General features: G+C 41.3%; 1 protein-coding gene across 6 annotated transcripts in view; it reads left to right on the forward strand.

Moving 5' to 3' along the window:
* The window catches only part of LOC110528364 (plasma membrane calcium-transporting ATPase 1), a 173,752-nt gene that overhangs the window by 17,076 nt on the left and 143,592 nt on the right, over window positions 1–13,084 (forward strand). The gene's annotated exons all lie outside the window — the stretch shown is intronic.

A 13,084-nucleotide genomic window follows, 5' to 3' on the forward strand; every position in this document is an offset into this window, starting at 1 on the left:
TACGTTGTGTGTTATGTCCATTTTTATAGTTTACTCCACAACTTGAGTAGTACTCTCTCTCTCCATGTCGCTTTCCATACAGACCTAGTCCCACCCTGTCACTCAAGGAGCTCATTTGTTGTTGCTTGACCACGAGACACTTTCGTTCAGTCTGCATGGTCATTGCAGCACATGCAACAATGTTGATGACAACGATGTTGTCCACTTTGATCAAAGTGAAAGCCAGTGTTTCTGTTGCTTCAATGGAGTGATCAGGGATATGCAACAATAGTTTTCTGTCACGCCTGCTCGCGCTTCCACTCTCTGGCGCTCCAGGACGCTAGGCTGCACATCATTGCGCACACCTGTCACCATCATTACACGAATCAGCGCTTCATGGACTCACCTGGAATCCTTCACTTGTATATCTGTTTGTTCCTCAGTTTGATCCCAGTGTCAGCATTACTGTCAGAAGCTGTCTGTGTTCTGTTTCTTGTCCTCCTTTATTAAATGTTCACTCCCTGTACCTGCTTCTCGTCTCCCAGCGTCTGTCTTCAGTTTTCCTTCACAGAAAATGTTTTTGTGCAACACTTTCGACAGAAAATAGCTTCAAGTGTAACGGAAGCACAAAATGAGTCTGATGCCGAGCAGAGGGGCGGCGAGCGGGCGGCAGAGGCGCGGCGAGCGGGCGACAGAGGAAGCGAGCGGGCGGCAGAGAGGCGGCTAGCGGGAGTCAGGGAGGCGGCGAGCGGGAGGCAGGGAGGCGGCGAGCGGGCGGCAGGGAGACGGCGAGCGGGAGGTAGAGAGGCGGCGAGCGGGAGGTAGAGAGGCGGCGAGCGGGCGGAGAGGCGGGGAGGCAGCGAGCTTGCGGAGAGGCAGCGAGTGAGAGGCGGAGCGAGCTTTGTGAAGGTTTTCCCTTGACGTATTACTTCCTGATATTTTAACGTCACTGGGCTGAGGTCTCTCTCTCTCTCTCTCCCTCTTCTGTGTGTGTTTGTTAATAAAACATTATTTTTTTTTACCTTTATTTAACTAGGCAAGTCAGTGCTTTTATAGCCAGCTTGTGTGTGTGTGTGTGTGTGTGTGTGTGGTTCTGTAGTTAGTTAGTGTTTTTATAGCCAGTCTGTGTGTGTAGATCGTGTTACTACCAGACTTCCAAACACACACGTCAGATGTAGCTGCCGGGGCCAAGAGGGAACTCTCTGGCTCACTGCCTCCCTCCACATCTGCCTCCATCCCCCTGTTCTCTACATCTCCCTTCATCCCCCTGTTCTCTACCTTTCTACTGCCTCTCTCTCTGCTCTCTACCCTGTCCTTCTTACCATCCCCCCTTCCTTGTCTTTCCCTGTACTCCCTGTCTATCTCTCCCTTCTTCCCTCATTCCTCCTTCTTTCTCTCTCTGGGATGGTGAAGTTGGGGAGTCATGTGTGTCCTCCACATTTTATAGAAACCGAATGGATTTTGTCTTGGCTACTTTGTAGCAAGACATTAAGGTTTCACACAATTCAGTATATGTTTAGAAAATGCATACTGCCTCCAGCTCACATTGCAAAGTGGTGTGTGAAGTGTTGAAGCCTGCCTGCCGTTGTCTAAGCACTTGACTGGCAAATGGGAAACGCGCTTGAAATACCAGTTGAGAAATAAAATTGTTGCTCAATGATCGGGCTTATAAAAGCATGTTTCACTCTAGCAGCAAGAGAAGCCGTGGTCTGACAGAATTTCCACTCAAACTAGGTTCTGTATCTGTATGGTTTGTGAGTGTGATAGGCTAAATAAAAATCATAAGGACAAAGCAAAATATGTAAATGAACCTATAGACCGATAAGCATGACCGGTCAAATATACAGCGCATTGGGAAAGTATTAAGCCCCCTTCACTTTTTCCACATTTTGTTACGTTACAGCCCTATTCAAAACTAGATTAAATAATAGTTTTTCCTCATCAATCTACACACAATACCCCATAATGATAAAGCGAAAACAGGTTTTTAGAAATTTTTGAAAATGTATTCAAAATAAAAACAGATACCTTATTTACATAAGTATTCCGAGTCTTTGCAATGAGACTCAAAATTGAGCTCAGGGGCATCTTGTTTCCTTCGATCATCATTGAGATGTTTTTACAACTTGATTGGAGTCCACTTGTTGTAAATTCAATTGATTGGACATGATTTGGAAAGGCACACACCTGTATGTATAAGGTCCCACAGTTGACAGTACATGTCAGAGCAAAAACCAAGCCATGAGGTCGAAGTAATTGTCCTTAGCTCCGAGAGAGGATTGTGTCGAGGCACAGATCTGGGGTAGGGTACCAAAAAATATCTGCTGCATTGAAGGTCACCAAGAACACAGTGGACTCCATCATTCTTAAATGGAAGAAGTTTGGAACCAGAAAGACTCTTCCTAGAGCTGGCCGCCCGGCCAAACTGAACAATCGGTGGAGAAGGGCTTGGTCAGTGAGGTGACCAAGAACCTGAGTTTCTCTGTGGAGATGGGAGAACCTTCCAGACGGAAGCCACTCCTCAGGAAAAGGTACATGACAGCCCGCTTGGAGTTTGCCAAAAGGCACCTAATGGACGCACAGACCATGAGAAACAGGATTCTCTAGTGTGATGAAACCAAGGTTGAACTCTTTGGACTGAATGCCAAGCGTCACATCTGGAAGAAACCTGGCACCATCCCTACAGTGAAGCATCATGCTGTGATGTTTTTCAGCGACAGGGATGGGGAGACTAGTCAAGATTTGAGGGAAAGATGAATGGAGAAAAGTACAGAGATCCTTGACGAAAATCTGTTCAGACTAGGGCGAGGGTTCATCTTCCAACATTACAATGACCCTAAGCACACAGCCAAGACAATACAGGAGTGGCTTCAGGATAAGTCTCTGAATGTCCGTGAGTGGCCCAGCCAGAGCCCGGACTTTAACTCGATCAAACATTTCTGGAGAGACCTAAAAAGTAAATGTGGAGTAACACTCCCCAACTAACCTGACAGAGCTTGAGAGGATCTGCGGAGAAGAATGGGAGAAATACCCAAATACAGGTGTGCCAAGCTTGTAGCGTCATACCCAAGAAGACTCGGCTGTAATCGCTGAATACTTATGTAAATGTGATATTTCCGTTTTTATTTTGTTTTTTACAAAAATGTCTAAACCTTTTTCCACTTTGTCATTATGGGGTATTGTGTGTAGATTGATGAGGAACCTTGTAGAATAAGGCTATAATGTAACAAAATGTGGAAAAAGTGAAGTGGTCTGAACTTTCTGAACGCATTGTATTTACATCGCCTGGTGTTTTTGTCAATGAATAGCCTAAAAAGCATTATTTTGTAAAGGGGATTTTTGAATTCTCCCGGACATTTGTTTGGGGCAAATTTTATTTAGCAGCTTTTCATATATTTTTACCGGCTAACGGAAACACTCTCTCACACACACACACACACACACACACACTGAACTTGGCCCAGTTACATACGAGCATGCAGACGAGGCGGCTGAGGACCTGAAGTCAAGGGGCTTCCCAGTGGAGTATACCGCCAGAAGAAAGGCGACATCACCAGCGGCAAGACTCGAGCAGGCTCTCCCATGGATCGTTGTCGATAAGCAGGGTCATGGAGAAAGAGGGAAACCATCTCGGCGAGAGGTCGTTCACATCCGAGAGAGACTCAGGCATTTCCAACGGGAAGATGTAAGACACTGAATCGGATTTAACAGAATTAATAGTTACCGTGAGCTGTTAAAATGTTGGGTTGTTACAGTTGACATTGCAATAGGTAAAATATCTCCCCTATTTTCCCCCAATGCAGAACAAGGGTGCGTAGCCAAAAGTATGTGTTCTTTATGAACACACTAAGTAGTGTCATGTTATTAACATATATATTAGCTAAGGATTAATGACACATTGACAACGGGGCGAAAGAAGGGCATATCAAGGGGGATTCATGATATGCAAGCATGACCGATATAGTTTTCACTTGTAATTAACCGATGTGTATAAGCGACGAAATAGGCGCCCTTATTATTTTCGGTTCCAACTGGTCTTGTTTGTGACTACGTCACGCATTTTCATATCTGAGCGAGGGGCCCCTCCTGCGGACAGGCTCATCCCCTAAACCCCAGAGGCAAGAGACAGTCCTCTGACATGGGAGTCCAAATACCAAAGTATTTTCCCACTTTGGTTTACTTTATTATCGCTCTTGATCTTTCGTTCATTTTTAGGCTCATGACAAGCAGATATGGTGCACAGGTTTTTTTTATTTATATTGATGCGTCATCGGGAATTTAAGGTCATAAGTCTCAATGTAAACGGACTGGGGAGTGCCATCAAGAGAAGGAAGGTCATAAGTCTCAATGTAAACGGACTGGGGAGTGCCATCAAGAGAAGGAAGGTCATAAGTCTCAATGTAAACGGACTGGGGAGTGACATCAAGAGAAGTAAGGTCATCAGTCTCAATGTAAACGGACTGGGGAGTGCCATCAAGAGAAGGAAGGTCATAAGTCTCAATGTAAACGGACTGGGGAGTGCCATCAAGAGAAGTAAGGTCATAAGTCTCAATGTAAACGGACTGGGGAGTGCCATCGAGAAGTAAGGTAATAAGTCTCAATGTAAACGGACTGGGGAGTGCCATCAAGAGAAGGAAGGTCATAAGTCTCAATGTAAACGGACTGGGGAGTGCCATCAAGAGAAGGAAGGTCATAAGTCTCAATGTAAACGGACTGGGGAGTGCCATCAAGAGAAGTAAGGTCCTAAGTCTCAATGTAAACGGACTGGGGAGTGCCATCAAGAGAAGGAAGGTCATAAGTCTCAATGTAAACGGACTGGGGAGTGCCATCAAGAGAAGGAAGGTCATAAGTCTCAATGTAAACGGACTGGGGAGTGCCATCAAGAGAAGGAAGGTCTTAAGTCTCAATGTAAACGGACTGGGGAGTGCCATCAAGAGAAGGTCCTAAGTCTCAATGTAAACGGACTGGGGAGTGCCATCAAGAGAAGGAAGGTCATAAGTCTCAATGTAAACGGACGGGGGAGTGCCATCAAGAGAAGGAAGGTCATAAGTCTCAATGTAAACGGACTGGGGAGTGCCATCAAGAGAAGTAAGGTCATAAGTCTCAATGTAAACGGACTGGGGAGTGCCATCGAGAAGTAAGGTAATAAGTCTCAATGTAAACGGACTGGGGAGTGCCATCAAGAGAAGGAAGGTCATAAGTCTCAATGTAAACAGACTGGGGAGTGCCATCAAGAGAAGTAAGGTAATAGCAAAGATGAAACGGGAGAGAGTTGACATACTATTCTGGCAGGAAACTCACTTATCCACATCTGAACACGAGAAACTCAAGAAAATGGGATATAGGAACACTTTTTTTCTTCTTACAAAATGGGTAGAAGGGGAGTTGCAATCTTGATCCCAAATTAAGTTAATTTAGAGTTTTCTGTCAGAAAAGGGTAGATTTATACGTGTTAAATGTAAACTGGATAACAAGGAAGTTACATTATTTAATGTATAGCACCCCCATGGTCTTCTATGGGAAGGTGTTAGATTTAATTGCCACAGAAACCTCTGGCACTCTTATCTCTGGAGGGGATTTTAACACGATTTTAAACTCAAAATTGGACAGCACAAATCAAAATAGGAAAATGAGCCCTAGTATATAATTATACCCCACAGGAAGAACTGAAGAGTTGGCATAACTTCCACTGAACCTCTTCATCCATTAAATATCTTGGAGTATATCTACCAAAAGATGCACACAAACTTTATTGCATGAATTACGATCACAACAACAAGAAAATATATAATGACCAGACAGGTGGAAATCACTTCCCTTAGGTCTTAGTAGTAGAATTGAAACAATCAAAATGAACATCTTCCCGAGGTTACTGTATTTGTTCCAATCACTGCCCATAGAAATCCTGCCTAAACAGTTTAGGGAATGGGATAAACGGATATCAAGATTTATCTGGAACAGGAACAGACCAAGAACTAGATATACAACATTACAATTACCAAACAACTGTGGGGGTGTGGCCTTACCAAACCTAAAATATTATTTTGGGTCAGCCCAATTCAGACCTCTGGTGTGTTGGTGCAATTCAGAATATGAATCCAAATGGAAAAACATGGAGACTACTTTGACAGAGATACACATACAGTCAGTTTAGGGAAATAAGGACATGGTAATAGACAAAATCAGTGGATTAATTTTTCCCCTAAAACATGGTTTAGGGTAGTTAAGCAAATTAATTTAGACAGAGAGATCAAACTGCTGAGTTGGCCCGCATACGACCCCAGCTTCATCCCTGCAACACAAGATAGCAGATTTAAACAATGGATGCAGAAAGGCATCACATCATTCAGTACAATTATAAGGAATGGGGACCTAGGTAACTTCCAGGACCTAAGTAAAAAACATGGCTTGGATAAACAAGATTTTTACAGATACCTACAAGTTCAACACTATTTCTTAAGGGAGATAAAAGTGACTGAGCCTCGAGCGCCTCAAAAATTAATCCAAGTATTCACTAACACATACAACTTGGGGTGTGACAAAAAAAAGTTCAAATTTTTCCTCCGGAATTCAAACCTCAAAGAAACATTCTACAAACTATAAAAATAAATGGGAGGAACTTAATATTGAAATAACTGATGAAACATGATTGAACATATTAGAGACTCAACAAAGCTACCAACTCAAGGTCATGGAGAGAATTCTGTTGGAAGAATGTTATACGTTTCTTCATAACACCTAAATTGAAATCAAAACAGACTGACTCCCTACACCCTTGTTGGAGATATATATATATATATATATATATATATATATATATATATATTTTAAAATAATGTTTACAAATTAATTTCAAAATGTAAAGCTTAAATGGCTTGAGTCAGTAAGTATTCAACCCCTTTGTTATGGCAAGCCCAAATAAGTTCAGGAGTAAAAATGTATTAACCTTTCTAGCAGAACCCTCGACAACATTCCGCTGAAAAGGCAGCGCGCAAAATTTCACACATTAAGACTAATACAACAAATGAAAGATAAACATCTTGTTAATCTACCCATCGTGTTCGATTTCAAAAATGCTTTACAGCTAAAGCACAACATATGATTGTTTATGCAAAGTCGAAAAAACACAGCCATTTTTCCAGCCAAAGATAGGAGTCACAAGAAGCAGAAATATAGATCAAATTAATCACTAGCCTTTGATGATCTTCATCAGATGACAATCATAGGACATCATGTTACACAATACATGTATGTTTTGTTCGATAATGTGCATATTTATATCCAGAAATCTCAGTTTACATTGGGGCCTTACGTGCAGTAATGTTTTGATTCCAAAACATCTGGTGATTTTGCAGAAATACTCATAATAAATATTGATAAAAGATACGGCGCTCAGAACCCAAAACAGCCAGAAGAATATCCGCCATTTTGGAATCAACAAAGTTAGAAACAACACCATAAATATTCACTTACCTTTGATCTTCATCAGAAGGCACTCCCAGGAATCCCAGTTCGACAATGAATGACTGATTTGTTCCATAAAGTTCCATCGTTTATGTCCAAATAGCCACTTGTTTTTAGCGTGTTCAGCCCATTAATCCATCTTCATGAGGCGCAGGCACTTCATCCAGACAAAAACTCGAAAAGTTCCGTTACAGTCCTTTTAGAAACATGTCAATCGATGTATGGAATCAATCTTTAGGAGGTTTTTAACATAAAACATCAATAATGTTCCAACCGGAGAATTCCTTTGTCTTCAGAAAAGGACTGGAACGAGAAGTAACTCTGTCGGGAGCGTGCGTCATGAGACCCAGGCTCTCTACCAGACCACTGACTCAGAGATCTCATGAGCCCCTCCTTTATAGTAGAATACTCAAACCAGTTTCTAAAGACGGTTGACATCTAGTGGAAGCCCTAGGAAGTGCAACCTCATCCATATCTCAATGTGTATTCGGTAAGCCAATAATCTCCATTGGGTATTGGTTAGACAATAATTAGAAAATTAGGGTGCAGAAATGTTATGCTCTTAGTGTAACCTTTATTTAACTAGGCAAGTCAGTTCAGAACAAATTCTTATTTACGAGGACAGCTTACTCCATCCTCGTGCCCTGCTGGGATTCTTTAGCTAAATAGCCCAGTACAGTACTGCCAGTACTGCTGTTGTACGTCATTTTTTTAGTTCCAGCAAGTACCAGTCAAAAGTTTGGACACACCTACACATTCCAGGATTTTTCTATATTTTACTATTTTCTACATTATAGAAAAATAGTGAAGACATCACAACAATGAAATAACACTTATGGAATCAGTTTAGAACAAATTCTTATTTACAAGGACAGCCTACTCCTTCCTTCCCAACAGGTATTTGAACCCCAGTCTCCCGCGTGCCCCGCATTTGGTAGTACAGATATGGCCTGCTTTCCCTTATGTAAGGAATTAGGCACTTTCCCATATTTACTACAGTATGTATTGTAAACTGCACAGTAACTAATAATCAAATAAACACATTTCGTTAATAAAACAATTATAAAAAATACTCTTTCAAAATGCAGATGTGGATTTAGTTATGGAACCATAACAAATTACTATGGGAATACATATCACTGATTTACAGAAATATTGGAACAAAGTTATCTAATGAAGGCAAACAATTTAGAAATCCTCCAATCCTGGAACCTACTTACCAAGACTGTCACGTTGTACAGTGCCATATTTTCCATTCCATCCTAACAGAAGCCCTGAGGGTTTTGTTTTTCATGGAATAGAAACACCATAATATTATTCAAATTAATTAAGCAAGTACCAGACAAAAGTTTGGACACCTACTCATTCCAGGATTTTCTATATTTTTACTATTTTCTACATTGTAGAATAATAATGAAGACATCACAACTATGAAATAACACCAGTGTGCCCTGTATTCTGTAGTACAGACATGACCTGCTCTCCCTTATGTAAGGAATTAGGCACTTTCCCATGTTTACTACAGTATGTATTGTAGCCTAATACACAAAGAAACACATTTCGTTAATAAAATAATGATAACAAATACTCTTTCAAAATGCAGAGGTTGATTTAGTTATCAATCCGTAACGAATTACTATGGGAATAAATATAATTGATTTACAGAAATATTGGAACAAAGTTGTCTAATGAAGGCAAACAATTTAGAATCCTCCAATCCTGTTGCCTACTCCCGTCCATCACGTTATTCATCACCATATTTTCCATTCCATCCTAACGGAAACCCTGAGGGTTTCGTTTTAGAAACACCATAATATTAATCAAATTAATTAAGCCACATTTCTTAATCAATCCCATATACTATGGTATTACAAAAAAGGTTTTAAAATATCTGGTAATGCCAATAAGGAATACTATCAAATGCTTTTCAAATATGCTCTCTGGTGGTCAAACTAGCAATAACTTGAAGTAACTTGGCTGACAATTAAATGATGTGCCAAAGAATGCTGCGGCAGCATGCAAGGTGTGCAGCAGTATGACGCAACTTTTAAAGGAGGAACCACTGTACTCACACGACCAACGGACATTGGAACAATAATCGACAGGAAAATGGTGAACAAAGAGCACGCTTATACAATTACGAATCAATGGGAATAGGGACCAGGTGTGCGTAATGACAGTTCCGGAGGGATCCGTGACACACACTCATATTTTCAAGCATAGTAGGGGCTGCATCATGTTATGGGTATGCTTGTAATCATTAGAGACCGGGCACTTTTGCAGGGTAAAAAAGAAACAGAATGGAGCTAAGCATAGGCAAAATCCTAGAGAGAAACATGGTTCAGTCTGCCTTTCCAACAGACACTGGGAGATAAATTCACCTTTCAGCAGGACAATAACCTCAAAGACGAGGCCAAATCTACACTGGAGTTGCTTAACAAGAAGACAGTGAATGTTCCAGACTGACCGAGTTAGTTTTTGGCATACATTTAATTGAAACGCTTTGGCAAGACCTGAAAATGGTTGTTTAGCAATGATCAACAACCAATTTGACAGAGCTTGAAGAATTTAGAAAATAATATTGGGCACATTTTGCACAATCCAGGTGTGGAAAGCTCTTAGAGACTTACCAAGAATGACTCATAGCTGTAATCGCTGCCAAAATGTGCTTATACAAAGTATTGACTCAGGTGTGTGAAAACATATGTAAATGACATATTTCTGTATTTCATTTTCAATATATTTGTAAAAAATTCTAAAAACATGTTTTCACTTTGTCATTATGGGTTATTGTGTGTAGATGGGAGAGAAAGTATATTTAATCCATTTTGAATTCAGGTTTTAACACAACAAATTGTGGAAAAAGTCAAGGGTTATGAGTACTTTCTGAAGGCACTGTTTATGGAAAGCTTACCTAACTCTTCCACTAACAGAACAGAACACAACTTATTCCACACTTATACAGCATAACCCAACCGGTGTTACCACAGAACCTGCTCGAGGCCTAGTTTTGTTCTGCTCTTTATTTCTACAGCAGAATTGTCTCTTCTCTTTTGACAGAAGAGTTCAGGAACACAAGGTCTGCTCAGCTATGTGCTAATCCCATAAACATGAGGCCTTGGAGGTGAGGGAGTGCGGGAGGGGGTGCCGAGACAGAAAAACACGTGAGAGCAATGTGCGTCTGCGTGGGAGCACACCTCTATTTTGTGAGAAAGCATCATATCAGCTCTATACATCACGTCTATCTGCTGAGTAAGACCCAGCTGGTTCTGGGGAGACAAGTAGAGGATTCTAGAAGAGAGAATGTGTATGCAGCCGTAGTTTGGGAGAACTGTGAGACAGGACTGTGAGACACCCCGCCCCAACCCACAAGTATCAATGGCTCTCTTTGTGTTTGCATCACTCTGTCTCAACCAAATCTTGTTAGCACAAATACCATTAGCATTAGCATGATCACATTTAAAACAAGAGATGCCAGTGAGGCAGGAATGCTATGTGTATGCTAAACACACTGAACCCCCAAACTGGTTGTGACTACTCATCTGGGACCATCTTGTGACTCCAGTAGAGGAGCAACCTTGCAAAACAGTCACCCGAGGCTGACAAACTAATTTTCCTAGAGAACTAGCTATTTTCTATGTGTGTGTGTGCGCTTTATTACACAATGTGTGTTTCCACTCTCTTGAATGAGTCATGTTTAGATTTTTAAGACATTTTAATCAAAACACTTAACGCTTTAGTAAATAACTGCTATTAAACAATGTGACCTTGCTGCACATGTACTGTATGTCAAGTATTATTTGTGACATTTACTAGTTAGTCAATAATGTTGGCCAACATTGGATCCAACCACTGCTGTGTCAATAAAGCTTTCAAAACAGAAAATGCAATGTGATTGGTTCGATGGCAGGCTCAGGGTCATTGGCTGACATAGGGTTTCTGCCCCAGAATGCAACACAAAGTAGGGTGTGTAGCCAAACGTATAATCTATTCTAATGGAATTAGAAGTGGAAGTGGGTAAACCCATTCACTCACTCATTCACTCATTCACACGCACACATACACACAATGGTAGCATGCTCAGTGACAGTGTGTTCCATGATGAGTGGTTCTGTAGTGGGTCTGCCAGTATACAGTATAAGAGCTGTTGTCTACTGTTGAGATGGTAACACATCTTTAACAGCATTTTCCTCCCATTGTGAAACACATTGGGCTTCATATTGACAGAATGTGAACCTGTTACCTGAAGAATTCTTCCACTGCACAGTACTTTACTCAGAAATTAAATAGTGCATCTGGTAGCGATTGCATCCTGTGCATCACATATTTACTGTGAAAATATCTCTCCTTAAATGTTCCAGTCCTGGAGAGCCAGGGTAGAAGTAGTGTGTTAATGGAAAAGCAGGGATGTTGTGGATGAGTTGAAAAGGCATTGTCACAACTAACCCAGATTTGTGTTGGATTCTAGACAGGCTGAGATATGTGGGAGTAGAGCTGGGCGATATGGACAAAAATCCATGTTGCGATAAATTGCTTGCCTTGTTGTGATAATGATCGAGATAAGTGTATAACAATGTCCACCAATTCTTTCTTTGTATTACACTTTAAAACTACTGCAACTTTGATAATAATGGCGCCAGAGGAGATGGCTGCCGTTTTACCGACTCCTAACCAATTGTGCTATCGTGTGTGTTTTTGTAACTTACATAATATTTCTGCCACCGCCTTGTACTTCTGGATATCAGAACAGCGATTACTCACCTCGTGTTGGATGAAGATTTTTTTTCTTTAACGAGTCAGATGCAAAGGATTTACTTCAGACACCGGACAAGGCCCAAATCCCTGTCATTCGCATGAAGAAGAGATGGAGATATAGGGGTCATAGGTCGGGGTGCCTTGTAAGAATCCGACGACGAGTGGGTAACCCGCCTCTACCATCATTCCTATTAGCCAACATGCAAACATTGGATAATAAACTGGATGAGCTCCGATTGAAGAATATCCTACCAATGGGACATTAAAAACTATAACATAATATACAGCTGGCTGGGTTTTCCGTGCATCGGCAAGATCGAACAGCAGCTGTAAGACAAGGGATGGCGGTCTATTTGTCAATAACAGCTGGTGCATGAAATCTAATATTAATGAAGTCATAAGGTTTTGCTTGCCTGAGGTAGAGGATCTCATGATAAGCTGTAGACAACTCTCTTGGTAAATAGTGTGTTCATCTGTATTTTTCGTAGCTGTCATTTTATCACCACAATCCAATGCTGGCACTAAGACAGCACTCAACGTGCTGTATACATGTTTATTTATTTTGCCCATAAGGCAAAAAAGAAAATGCTCAACCAGAGGTGGTGCTCCTAGTGGCCGGGGACATGAATTTCTAACAGCATGTTACATGTACAGAGGAAAAAAAAAGGTCTAGACAACCTTTACTCCACACACAGAGACACATACAAAGCTCTCCCTCACCCTCTATTTGGTAAATCTGACTATAATTCTATCCTCCTGATTCCTGCTTACAAGCAAAAACTAAAGCAGGAAGTACCAGTGACTCGCACAATACGGAAGTGGTCAGATGACGCAGATGCTAAGCTACAGAACTAGCACAGACTGGAATATGTTCCGGGATTCTTCC

This window comes from Oncorhynchus mykiss, chromosome 7, assembly GCF_013265735.2.
Source record: "Oncorhynchus mykiss isolate Arlee chromosome 7, USDA_OmykA_1.1, whole genome shotgun sequence".
Taxonomy (NCBI): Eukaryota; Metazoa; Chordata; class Actinopteri; order Salmoniformes; family Salmonidae; genus Oncorhynchus; species Oncorhynchus mykiss.